General features: G+C 33.8%; 1 protein-coding gene across 1 annotated transcript in view; it reads right to left on the bottom strand.

Moving 5' to 3' along the window:
* Positions 1-14,621, bottom strand: part of LOC110373011 (uncharacterized protein) — a 58,685-nt gene that overhangs the window by 24,499 nt on the left and 19,565 nt on the right. Inside the window, exon 2 of the mRNA XM_064035492.1 lies at positions 9,429-9,459. The gene's annotated coding sequence lies outside the window, so the exon portion shown is untranslated. The remainder of the gene's footprint in view (positions 1-9,428; positions 9,460-14,621) is intronic.

Raw genomic sequence — 14,621 nt, 5'->3', positions numbered from 1 at the left:
GTATCGACTTCGTCATTGTAGCCCGGCGCACGTCTAACCCGATTTCTCTTCCTTTTCATCTGATTCAAAGGGAGCTGCTTCCACAGAGAATCGGCCTACATTTCATTAATAATGAATACATTATGGCATTGTGATAGTACAATAGTGTCTCTATGTTAATTCTGTAGGACATAGAAATGTTGGTAGAATGTTCGAACGATCGTAAATGTACGTTTCTCTGAGGTTTGTAGCAGAAAGTTTAGTAGTGTGTGTGGTGTGTAAGGTGTTAAAAATTCGTATGCAATTGCATTACAGGTTTTCCAATTTCACCTGAGAAGGATACATAGATAGTAGGTATGTAGAGTATAGGATGATAATATGTGTTTGAGTTGCGATTAATCAATTAGCTAACTCTACTAAGCTTCTAAAATTGTACACATAAGATACAATTTTAAAAATTATTCAGTAAAAGTAATTTTATGAAAAACTCACTCTATTACCTTATCTGACCTTTTACTATTGCCACAAATAAAACACTAACAAAATTGGTTCACTAGCATTAAGCACAGTAAACAAGGCCGGAGCGTGGGCTTTTCTGACCACCCAAACACGAAATATTGACAACACAAATATAGCGGAAAAAAGAGAATTAGTGGAAGATAAATTAACATAAAATGCGTAAGCAGAATATCTAAGTTCATTCACCTCTGACCTACACGAATTTGAGAGCTTCATACTTAATCATTTCGATATTTATGACGGTAAGGTAAAATAAAAAGGCTCTCGCTCTGAAATTTAATATGTATTCTGAAATCGATACATACTCAGAGAGACAGAAATAAACTTTGGGTATTTTTAATATGCCTATCTTTTAAGGCTGAAGAATTTGTTCGCTTACTAAGCCTAATCTCAGGAAGTAAATACTTCTCCGATTTCTTTTTATTATGGAGGGATGCTTTATCTGAGCGCTCGAAGCATTTCCCAGTCACAATAAAATTCGGACGTTCAAAATAATAAACCATTATTATACCTCTGTGTACTTCATTAAACTCACAGAAAAACAAAATATATATTTATCGACAAATCCACAAATTATTCAGTACAATTTCAGGCGACCCCATTCGTATTATTACGGCTGTTTGCACAAACTGCTTGAAAACAAACCGTTGTTTATCGCTTTTATATAAAATGCATGTGACATGATACGGGTGATACGGAACAATACGGGGTGATATGGGATGATACGGGGTGATATGTGTTACATGCATGTTTATAACTGCATAAAGATTGTTGTACAATGCACTTGCAACAGGGAAAGTACTGGAAAATTTAGAGTTTTAAAATGGTTGCTGTTAATGGGATGAATTTCCGCAGAACCTTGTGACTTTTCAATTTATAAAGTTTTGGTAATAATTAGCTATGTGCTAAGCCCTAACACATCGATCTCTATATATATATCTATAGAAAAAGCTCAAATTGAGCCATATAAGAAAGAGATAGATTTTCATCTTCACAATCATTAACATTTTACAAGCTCGTACATCTAAGTAAGAACCTTAATTCAGTCGTACATCTCAGTACCTAAGCTCCATACATTTATAACAATCACTTAGCGTCGAATGATTCGATTTACGTTCCATTTATCTGATTGTCCTACGAAATGTACAAAGAATAACTACACTTTCCGAATAATTGCTCCGTAGGACGGATCGTGTCTGCACCGACGTTATTTAGGTTAACATTCTGAAAAGTTCTAGAAAGTTTTGCTCTGGTTTTAAAGCAATTGTTTGTGAATGCGAGGGATTTATTTGCACGTTCCTTGGCTTGAGAGGTGTTTGTTATGTTTGGTTCTTAGAAAATTCTAGAGAAGTGTCAGTTTTAATGGGAGATGATATGGTAGCTTCTATTTCTCTGAAAGGTTAAGTCGTAACGTGCCATCATCTCGAAAGATGCTCAATCTCAGACAATTTCGATACTTTTTTCCTTAAGTAAATATCTAGGTATTAATCAATATAATATGAATGTATCATTGAACTTTCAAAGCAATATTCCGATGTTACGCACACCATATGGCCAACATTTTCAACCCTGCTATATAAGACCGTATAAATACCCCAAAACGAACATTTAGGCTGTCTATTTATTTTAACCCAGTTCCCACTAGAGGCCACGTTTACCCACATTAGGGCAAAGCAATCTAGCCACTCTAGCGGCCCTCGGATGTCTCATTTCACGCGCGGTCACAGTCATATCTTGGCGTAAAGTAACGGAAAATTGCTTCTCACACTCCGCACTCAAGTCGTCGACGTCTCGTCGGTAAGTCGTAGGTGTCACGGAGATAGGTTTAAGAGCACGCTTGCGGTTTTGCGACCGACTATGAGAACTTTTTTTTGGTGTTTTGGTAGGCTTACTTTTTGGGTTGAATGTTGTCTTAGGATGTCGTAAGGTAAAATACAGTTGTAGTTTTTGGTATGTTATTTCACAGAAAATATATTGATACAGAAATACGAAATGGAAAACACTATCATAATACACTTTGCTAGTATAATATTTTCTGTTTACCGAAGGGCATGTTTTCCGATGTTCTTTAAAATATTATATTTACTAACAAATTCCAACCACAAACATTTTTTAAAAGCCTAATAACAGCCGCGTAAACCACAGCATCGGTATTCAAACCCTAAATCGCGACAGGACAGTCGCTCATTACGACTAATGACGACAGTTTGCGGTCGCACATCCGCAGGTACGCGTCGATAGCGTGCGCCCAACCTAATGGGGTAATGGAAACGTCGGAAAATTGCCTCGAAGCGATCTTATCGAAGATATAGAATTTTTATTGGTCATATCCGTTCGCCCTTGCTAGTTAACTTCGTTTTAGCTCAGATTAACCGGTAATTAAATAGAAGCCGGCTTTATTTATTTTTAGATGAAGATGTAAAGTAGATTAAGTGCGAATTAAGGGAATAAGGTTTACTTTATAGGGTAATATTTCATAGTAATAAAGTGGTGTGTCTCGTTTATGATTTACAGGTTTTTGAAGACTACTTAGTCTTCCGTTGTTTGCTGTTTGTCTCTGCAGATATTTAGAGATTATTTCGTCAAATTAAGTCAATAGATGAATCTAAGAAAGTAGCAGTATAATAATGGATTTAAAAGAACTAAAGACTCTTCAATTAAAATATTTGAAAAATTACATAATTATTATACTGACGCGAAACTTTTTTTTGTATATATTTCCTTACGCAAAATATTTGCAACATTGTCAGTTTTCAAATCCTGCGGTTAAGACAGTCTTAGCTAGTTATCTCATAAAATGAAGTAGTGTATGTATTATTCAAGACTGTCAGCACTAGCTTCCGTAGGACAGTGAGATAGTGCGGTATCTTGATGCAACGCCGCTCGCCTTAAAATATAAAGACGTTAATATTTCAACAAGATTTACATAATAACAAAGTAAAAACACTGAAATTCTTTAATAAACTTTGGTACCGGAATGCAGTTGAATTGTAGATTTTTACATATAAACATATCCGTAAAATAAATATTATGTATTACAATTATGGAACGTTTAATAAATAATAGTACGGAACCCTTCGTGCGCGAGTCCAACTCGCACTTGGCCGGTTTTTTAATCCTATCTGTTAAATACACTAACAGTATACACAAATGCAAAAGCTCGTAAAAAACACCTCGGAGGACAATATTTTTTAAATAAACCTCCAAGAAGTTTCTCAGCATTTTCGCCTCATTTAATCTTGGCAACACTCCGGTGTTACCCTCTCCACGTGCTCCTAATTAGGCCTGAGGGAGTAATTGGAAGGCCAAAGCTTTGGGCCCTTTGGCCTTGTTCGAAATTCTAGTGCGAAGTGAACACTATTTTGCTTTTTGGCTGTTGAGAGCTCTTAGCGTTGCATCGATGTACTTATAGCTTGGGGCTTAGAGGAACGTTGGGTACAATAGGTTTGAAGTACCTACTGGTGAATATTGGGTTGTCATTGTTTTGTTGGTGAAAAGGTTGGTGAAATGTACTATATATAGGGATATTACTTTTTGATATTAAACTGTTGATTAGGACAGTCTTTTTTATTCGAATAGAAGACTGTGCCTTAAAATTTAAACTATGTAAGTTAACTTGTATATTCATGCATATTAACCGGAAAGTCACCCAATTATTTCACTTACCGAACCCAAATAGCACTTTCTTTATTAGTTACTGATTTTTAATTATGTACAGACATGTTAGCAAACTTTTAACACCTTATAAAGATACACCTAACCCAGATACATAGTTCTCTTCAAGCGCATATTTGGCACAGTCTAAATCCCAGCACTGATCCTAGCAAGAATCCCTCACAAGTCCGAAACTCCACATATCTAGTCCTAAAACTAGCTTAGTTCTCAAAGCTACCAGTCAAAGTGTAGACTGCAGGAAATACAATAGCCGCTCGGCTACCGAATACCCACTATGTGTTACAGTTCAAGATATCCAGAGGTATGATATAACGTGACGAGTTACAAGAAATAATTCAAAATGAAGAAATGAACTTACAGTAAACATAATAGTGCTCTGTTAGCGATCTTACCTATATAAAAGCATATTTTTTATGGGCATTACACCATTTAAGGTCATCATTTAAATAAGGTATAGTTCTCACTTGACCAAGTTTTCTTATTAATGAAATACACACAATCTAAGAAATGTTCAGCCCTCATGGGAAGGTGGGCTTTAGCGTTCCTTTCATCTTACTTTAGTAAGATGTATGCTCACCCCTTATCAAATGGGATGTAAACATAGCAATATGTGAAACGAGAAAGACAGCCTTACTTCGCGTCAGAACTTCTATATTAGGTAAATACATACACACGCTTTGAAATGCCCTGAAACACGCATGATAATGACCATTATCTTATATGGAGCTTTTCAAGGCATTTTTACAGTCCATTAGGCATACTGGAGTACTCAAACATGTAATGCAACGCATTTGCACGTAAAATTCTTGACAGTAACATTTAGAGGTACTTTTAGCCCAATATGTGTTTAATAGGACTCTTAGCAGGTATAAATTAACTACTATTTGATTGGCTAAAAAAATATGAATATAGATAAGTATGTTTAGGCTATATTTTAATAAATCGTAAACTTTACTCACGTCACGACTGATGAAAAGAAGTTTTATAACTTTTTCATCAGTCGGTTCGGTAGACTGATAGAGAACGCCGAAGGCGTTAAGCGCCATTGTACATTATATGCAAAAAGCATTAAATAAATAAATAACCTCTTCCTTATTGCTGAAAATTATTTGAAAATTCTTTTCACATTAAATAAAAAAAATAATGCAATAATTCCTGTTTGAATTTAAAATAAAATGAAATAAAAGAAACGAAATTAAAATCTGAATGCTAGAATATTCCAGTTAATGAATTCAGAATAGACATCAATGTTCATTACGTCTGAAACAGTTTCCATGTTCCGTCATTCACAAACAAGAGCAGTTTCGTTGAAACTGAATTAAACAATATTACTGTTTTGATGGGTAAACCTGGTTTAAATGTAAATAATAGTAATTTTGTTTACATATTTTTTCGTGTTTTTAATTTATTTAAATAGTACCTAATAGCTGTTTCAACTTGCCTGAAATAAAAATTATCTACCTGTATTTTTTCTGATTGCTGATGCCGTGCATGTTGAAAACTGACAGAAAAATATTCCAAAGCGAATTTATTTTTGACAATAGGCACGCATATTGCGGAAAAAATGTATTCAAAAGCGGAAAAAGTTATATAATATTTTAGTTGGAATAAGCAAATTCTCGATACCTAAAAATCAAAGTTGGTTTTCGTTCTGAAAATTCATCCATTGTTATATTTATCTAGCTTCGTAGAAATAGAATGCAAGTTATATATTGAATAACAAAGTCACAAATGGCTTTCAGTTTGTCGAGGAAATTAAAAGGAGTCTTTGCCTACCCTACGGGGAAGGAAAACGTTGAGATTTTCTCATTTCGTTTCTTTGTTGATTCACATTATTTACCTACCTTTATAAACACCTGATACTGACGGTAGCAGCTTTTTCGATGTTTATTTGTTTTATCGTTCACTTCGATATCGCATCAAACAATTTTGACTCGTAAATGTTGACTGAGCAAAACAAGATTTATTTTCAAATTATGGAAATGTACCCATGTATAAAAAATAAATGTAAAATAATTCAAAATAAATGTAAAATGTTTGATAAAATGCCGACTTTACATAGGTACCACAACCTTTTTCTTCGCAGATTGTTTTTTTTTTATTAAATGCGTAGTAGTTTCAGCAACTAGTTTTAGAAAAAATGTAGAAAGAAATGTTTACCATGGTTGGTTAGGAAAAAGACAAAGTACTAAGGTTGCCTAAGATAAATTATCCCATTACGTTATATTAACATTGAAACGAAACTAATTAACACCCGTACAATCAGAAGTAAACAAGGAATGTTTAAACTGTGCAACTGTATAAATATTATTTATTTATGTCGTTTTAACGTTAATTAAACGTTTACTATGCGTAGTGAAACTTTGTACGTGGGATGTGTTTTAACTGTGTCCTGTTGTGTTGTTTAAGTACATATGATATGGAGTGCTGTTTCAGACTCCTACTGTTTTGACACCTTGACGACATTTTTATTATTTATTTTTATAGACCTAGATAATTTCATTTATTATGTGAGTATCCGTCTGTACCTACTACAGTGTTATATAGAAACAAGTCATTTAAATGTACATTAAAATTAAGCTAATTTTTCATCCTGCCCCTTTTTATTTTAATCAATAATTTAACTTTATTTTTCTGAAATTGTCCTTAATGTCTAAAAGAAAAACGTTTAATTACTGAAGGCATTTTATTTAAGGGAAGTAGAAAATCCAGTATCAGAAAAGAATAGCAAAGAACTTTTTCATTCGTCAAATGTTTTCTTTCTCTTTGTGTCTATAAGTAACAAGATAATTAATTACCCATTGTTTTCATAAAAGTAACAATCAAAGACCTTTGTTACCAACCTGCCTTTTTACCAACTCCATAGGTACTTACATGTAGAAGTATTATTTTCCAATTATAGTCAAATATCTAACGTATAGATATGTGTTCAACCCCCGGTTTTCCCGCGGGGGTCGTTTGGGGTAACTAAAGAAATATATCCAACGTATTGGCAGTTACATCCACGTTACACCTGAGCGCTGATTAACAACCTATAAACACCTGGTTAGATATATAAAAGCCTCCATAAAGTACATTAACAGTTTGAGCAGAAATAAAACAAGATTTGGTCAACGAACATGACATCAATACAATAATGTATGGCCTAGATAGAACCCTAAAAGCTCCGAAAAACATTGCCATATCAACCCAAATAATACCTAACCAAAAAGCCTAAACTCGGATATCCCTAAATAATACATACAAATTAAAACAAAATTCAAATTGAGAGTCAGTGTTACAAAAGTTGACGCATACAAATAGGAATATTTACACTTTTGAGCGTTCAGTTTTAACATACAATGTTTGCATTTTAAAATGATACACCATTCATACTTTCAAGATTTGAATTTTGACAAATTGAATCATATTCATCTTAAAAACAGAATAATTATTTTACCAAAGCTAGCGATTTTTTTTATCTTTGTTTATTTACATTATTAGCCAAATATTACTACTTATTTACCTCAAAAGATCTGTTTCCTTACCGGCTTGCAAATAATGATGATGATAACATAATTAATCGTTTCACTTTCAATTAATCTTTATATATCATAAAGAAAAAGCCTTACAAAAATCATTGCTTAAACTAGTGAGGTGTTTTGACTGAAGTTTTCTCGTTATATTCATCACGACTAGATGAGGCGAAGTGGAGTGGCCCACATTCTGCACAAAGGCGGGTCTGATGACGATGACGTAACGATGACGGCCAATTTAATTCTAAGACAAACTCGCAGGGCAAAACCAGTGCTTTTATTTAGTCTTTTGAGACGTAGATAGTGTATTTGTAATACAGTTACTGCAGCTAAAATTGCATGAATCGTCCCACGGCTGGGCACGTGCCTCCTCTCATATGTAGAAGGATTGAGCGTTAATCAATGCGGATTGGTGATTTCAGACTAGAAATCCAGGTGTCCTCGAGATGTGATGATTATGAAGAAAAACAAATTAATAAAACTTATAATGTAAGTTTAGTTTATCGACATTTTTTCCTAGTCGTCCTTTTTCGTATTTCATCGACGAGTACCTACTAATTTAAAATAAAGAAAAACTAAGGATGGAAACGTTTTTCTTTAATTACGATTTCCAAGTTTTCTTTAGAAATGAAAGAATAATAGAATGTATCGTGCGGACATCTTGCCGTGTCAATTTAAGTAGTTCAATTATACTGTACAATTTGCAGAGCAAGAATTTTCTAGTGCAAAAGTTCAGAGGAGTGTATTTTTCTTTATCTAGTTACAGTTGGAAAAATTGCATCTGGAAGATCGGTAAAAGATTTTGAAACTTTTAACTATCATTATGATAGCCTTTCAGGTAAAAATAGCTATTGATAATCACAATGACTTAAATTATGTTTTTTTATGTTCTTTCTGAAAAAACGGTCAGTACCTAAAAGTAAAACATATCTTTTACATAAAGAGACAATTGTGTCAGGATATAATGCTGTATATAAACATTGTATGACATCTTTACAGTGTATAACTTGAATTATGCTCATAAACCATATCGTAGCTGTCCATAAAACCGAACAATAAAGAGAACTATAATTCTACAACAAACTATTTCAGAACTTTGCAAGGATGCTTCTAGAAAATTTCCCTAACTGAAATAGCAAGTAACAATACAATCTGGGTAATGGTACTGTAACAATAAAAGTAAAGTATTCTCTAAGGGATGTCTGATTATAATAAAGCAAACTGCTTCGTCTATGTCGTCATTACGGGAACACAATCATCATTTCAGGGACTCAATTCTGCAAATTTTACTCAAGCGACGTACGATTGATGTCCAACTGAGATTCAATTACGATTGAAGCCCGTGTGACATTACGATTTTTTTTTGTTTTATATAAAAGTTATCTGTGATTAAATAATGAATCATATTGTCTGCGATTGATTTACAGAATGTAGCAGAATTTCTGCTAAGGTTTAAACTGCTATCAAGATTCAATTGATAATTAACCAATTGACACATTATTAGCTGAACGGGGGCACCGTTCAGTTCGTTCGCATTTTAAAATAAATGAACAGTTAAAATACATCATTTTTATAATTAAAATTCGAGCCCAATTATAATTTAGCTGCAGCCAATTTGCTCACGTCATAATTATGATATTTGACGTGGAAAATAATTGGGGAAATGTACACTTGAGCGACAGTGACGTAAGGCTACCGTTTTTATGATGCTCTTTTAATTAATTAGGGCAAAGTACTTACAGGTTGTGGCGCGTCTATTCTGGATATTGATCTGAAAAATAAACAAAATTTTGGTTAGTTAGGTTACAGATTAGGTACTTGAGTTAAAGAATTGGATCACTTAAAACATTTGTTGTCTTATTTGACACGCATTCGTTAAATCACGAAATAAGTGTGAAGCAGAAGTTAGATAGGCCTTAGCGTTGCAATAAATGTCTACTAAAATACCAAGATGCAGAAAAACAGCAACTTACTTTAAAACTAAAACTCGTAAAAACTCTCGAACCATTAATACAGTGAAGCAAATTGTGATAAAAACTAAAAACTAAACGATCGGTAGAGTTGCAAGCAATAGTAATAAATAACTGTTACTAAATAGCTGTTTCGCACGTCACCTCTCTATGAGATAAACGCTGTTTCACACTTCCTAAGGTTTTGAGCTTAGAACGGAGCTGGGAATTTGAAATAAATGGAGTAGGGTTATTTTTATGATTTATAGTGACATGTTCTGCTGATTAGAGATGACAAAGGGATAAGATGTGACGTCTTGAAACATGCGTTTATCTGAGATGCTAGATCGAAACACAAAATTATTTTAATTAATAAGATAGTCAGTTAGATTTGGACACGCCGTAAAGAATTCAGAGCCAGTCTTTTAAGGTTTCAGAAATACGCATGATGGCTAGAAGAAATAAATTTAAAAACAATCAATATAATCAAAAATATTCTGGAAACCTGCCGCTCAACATTAACAAATCAAGATATAGTTATTATAGATCTTATATCGACAACGCAGTCTAGTTAAAGCTTTAGCATCCATAGACAAGTTGCAACGCTGGGAATTCTGTGTATGAGATAATGTATCGTTACATTCCAAAGAATTTGCGTTCAGCACATCCACTTTATAGGATCGTGATCAAATGCCTTTAGGTATTGATTGATTCGTGCAAATTCATTGTTACTATTGTTCGTATCGTTGACTGTACCATCATGTGTTTTTGTATGCTGGGATATTAGGACTATGTTTTATTGAATGTCTCTTTATATAAGTACGCAATATATAAAGTCAAAAAGTATAGCCATACGAAAAAACTAAAAAAAGGCTCTCCAGTTGACTTGTATCCTTTTTATTTACATATGACCTTCGCAAAAAGTTTTACAGTCCATTTTTTACGGTCCTTTCCATCAACAGAACCCACTTGGAGTTTCCTCTTGGAAGTTCCACTCATTTAAATTTGAAAATGGAATCAACCCTTTAGAGTAGACCATAAAGGTTGCTTATCCATTCTCATAGCTGTTCAATTGATAATGACACTTATTCCACAGCTTTTAAGACTTAATTTCCAAACAAATGGTATGAAGTGGATTTTCTGCATTACGTTGGCATTAACTGATATATGCAGTAACGAGGTGTAAGCACGTCGAAGCTCGTTTAATGGGCGGCTACTCTTGTAACCCTCATTGTTCGTGGTTATGTAATGCAAGATCATTGAGTTGATAAACTGATACATGCTGTAACGATATCCGACCGCTGTAGTGTTTTTATAGTTAAATGTAGATATTTTTGTATAGAGTAGCCGGCTGTCATTGAACATCCTTGGCAGTCACTACGGGTAGTCAGAAGCCAGTAAGTCTGACGCCTAGTCTAACCAAGGGGTATCGGGTTGCCTGGGTAACTGGGTTGAGGAGGTCAGATAGGCAGTGCTCCTTGTAAAGCACTGGTACTCAGCTGAATCCGGCTAGACTGGAAGCCGACCCCAAAATAGTTGGGGAAAAGGCTCGGAGGAGGATGACGATTTTTGTATAGAGTAGGTAAAGCATTGATGCAATTGTTAAAATCTTTACATTAAAATAAGTACAATCTTACTAGCTTCTCATATCACTTGTCAGTGGCAGAATCGTCGACATCGACGGGATCGATTGCCAGAAACCAAAATAGAATAGAATAGAACGTTAATACAAATTGAGAATCTATATAAATATAATTATGAAGAAGGTGGAGATTTTAATTTTGAAACTTTTAAATATATTTTGTGTGTAAGATAAAAAAACTCAAATAACTTATGCTTAAAATAATTTATTTTAAAGTAAAGTTGTAATTTACAATAGGTAAAACATCAGGCACGTGACTAATTATTTACTTTAAATTTGTTGTAAACTGTTTATTAACCACTTGCAAACAATTAAAAACTTTTCTCCTTCTTCATCATCTTTTGTAAACAATCCAAGTTAGCTATCTTTTAATTTAGATTGTCAAAAGTTTTCTCAATTATTATTCATGAGATTCTGAAAGTATTAAAAACAGTGTCTTTTCATTTTTTCAGGAACTGAAAAATGACTTTGCAAAACATCGTTTAATTAAAATAAAATTCCTCTAAATAAATATGAAAAGAATAAAAATATTATGTACATTTTCAAAATATCAATTTACCACTTGTTTTCCAATAAAAGAAAAAAAGAATCATAGGCATGCATTTGAAGTTCGTTTTTCAGCCCGCATCAATATTTTTGTGTAAACATTTTTCCGTACACACCAAATTAAATTTTCTGGCTCTAAAAATGGATTCCACTGGTCATTTAGAATTAATTTGATTTGCTCTGTTACAAACAAATTCCACGAAAAATCAGACACATTTAAGTTTTGTTCTAAATATCGAGTTTATCATATTTCTGTAAAAAAAAATATACAAAATTACATGTCAAATACACAAGTAACTCATATTGAGTTACTTGTGTATTTCCTAAGTTTACTGTTATTAAGAGCTTAAGAAGGATCATGGTGGGTTTTAGTCGGTGATGAGATGCACCAAATGTACCCGCCATTTGATAATTTCCCACCAAAAAAATGATACAGAGCTACTCATAACTCATCGTAAGAAATCCCTATAGACCTCTAATTACACGAACATTTGAACATGACAATTTTATAGGCTTCAAACCAACGTTTGCTATGCGGAACACTAAGCTCAGTCCTCCGGAGACTAACAAATTGGATCACGGAGACCGCAAACCAATTTTGGTCAGTTCGCTCACGTAATCCCTCATTGATTCATACGATAAACATAGTGCTTTGCGGAAAGAATGGCGACGACGTAATGGGTAGCTGCCAAATGGTATGTTATGTATTCTCTTATGAGTGGGTTGGGTCATGGTTTTCTTTTGTCATGTAGTTTTTTTCTGATAGAGGTTTTTGTATGAGGGCAGATTTTTTATGTAGCATATAGACAAAGTGTGCAAAGGAATTGAAAGTTTTTAAATTAATACTAGATTTGATTTGCTAGGTAGCAACATACTTAGTCGTTTTAAGTTAATATGACATGATTAAGTCTACTTAAAAAATCTTCTTTATTTACTTACAAAACTCTTTCGCAGCTTTAAGAAAAAAATAACGACATTTCAGCATAACGAACAAAAAGGAATCGTGATTCTTTATTCAAATTCTCAACTTCAAAACAAAATAAAGTTAAAACAAAAACAATTCACTGTCTTACGAACTTTAAAAGTATGAACTGTAAAACAAGACTGACTTAAGGAGAATCTTTGAAAGAAGTTTGGAACTTGCCAAATGTTGTTTCTGGTGTTGGTGCAACCTCTTGGGTGTTGTTTGTTTACTGCTGGCTGAATAATGAATAGTATTGCAGCGCACTGCGTTTGAATGTCGAAACCGCAGGGATGTGACGTCACGGGCAGGCTTAGCTTGATACGCTGCGGTCGTTCCAAGAAATTGTATTTTTGTCATAACAGCATCGGGGCATTCGAATCGTGCATTGATTGATTTGAAAATGGAAGGCGTAATTAGTTTTTTTGCCAGTGATGAAAATGGTGTGTTTATTTAAAAAGGTTCAATTATTGTTTGCCATATCAGTGCACAACAGAATAAAATAAAAAAAATCACGTTACAGCACGGCTCCCGTTTCATGTCAGCAAATAAATATCGAAAAACCAAATACTCATACACACACACACATACACAATTTTACACTGGAATAATTACACTACACTCACACAAACGCAAGTACAGTTTGCTCCTCATTTTAGTGTATCTGTCAAATTGTCTGTTAATATGTAAATTGTACTCTGGTGTTGACGGCTGTTGGATCCGTGATACTGGTTATATTAAAGCAGTGATCGTTAGGCATATTGTGTACTGTGTGTCTATGCATATTTACTAGTAATTACTTGGTTTGGCTGACCTGGCTGCTTTGTGAACATAAGGCCTAAACTGTAAAGTGGTTTGATTTTTCGAATGTCACCAATGATCTCCCTAGAACACATGTGAATCCGTGAGAACAGCCATTCAAAACATAAAATGCCCCAAAGAATTTCTAGGTGTATGTATATTGGTAAACCCTTAACTACTTACTGCAGTTTTCACAAATATCCGCAGAAATGTAGGCACTTACAGGTGAACAGTTCCCGAACGTACAAATTCTATAAATGTTCAGATATCACCGCAATTTGTACGGACACGAACTACATTACGCGGATATATCCGAACGCTTCAAGATATTTTCTACGCTCATTTTCCGAATATACGGGCACGTCAAAAACCATTTCTCCTGTACATTGTTACTTAGAACTAAGGTGTTTCGATTTTCGAAGTGTCGATAACACTGTTTTATGGCTATTTTGTATGGCAGGAAAATCTCAAGCGAACCTTATTTTACGAGAAAGTGTTGGCATTTACCTCGCATCTCAATCTTAAGTGCCCATACGAGACTGACGTGGAATAGTAATAAGATAAAGATGGTGAGACATATATTTATTACTGTGTAGTTTTATTTGGCGTTATAACAATTGTATCGATTATAAAACAAAAAAGGAAGACACTCATCTCGCATTATTTCAATCATCTGGATGGACTAGACGTCACGTATTGAAAAGAAACACATGGAGATGAATGAGAAAAGATAAATAGGCCTGTGATTGAAATCGCATTATAAAACAAAACACTAACGTAACAAACGCTCCAATAATCCTAAAGAAGCAGTAAAAGAAATTACGAAATAGATATCTTTGATTCAGTTCAGTGTTGCAACTATACAAAAATGAAGACATTCACACATGATTGCTTCAATAATAAAATAATAACTATCATTTGATATGCAATAGTTCATTGTCTGGTATATAAGAACAAATGCTGACCTTACTATTATGATATTGCTGACGTGTTAATAAAGAATCCAATTAATTTTGCACAATTTTGACTGATCG

Source organism: Helicoverpa armigera, chromosome 7, assembly GCF_030705265.1.
Source record: "Helicoverpa armigera isolate CAAS_96S chromosome 7, ASM3070526v1, whole genome shotgun sequence".
Classification (NCBI taxonomy): Eukaryota; Metazoa; Arthropoda; class Insecta; order Lepidoptera; family Noctuidae; genus Helicoverpa; species Helicoverpa armigera.
This window is presented reverse-complemented; position numbering and strand designations above follow the sequence as displayed.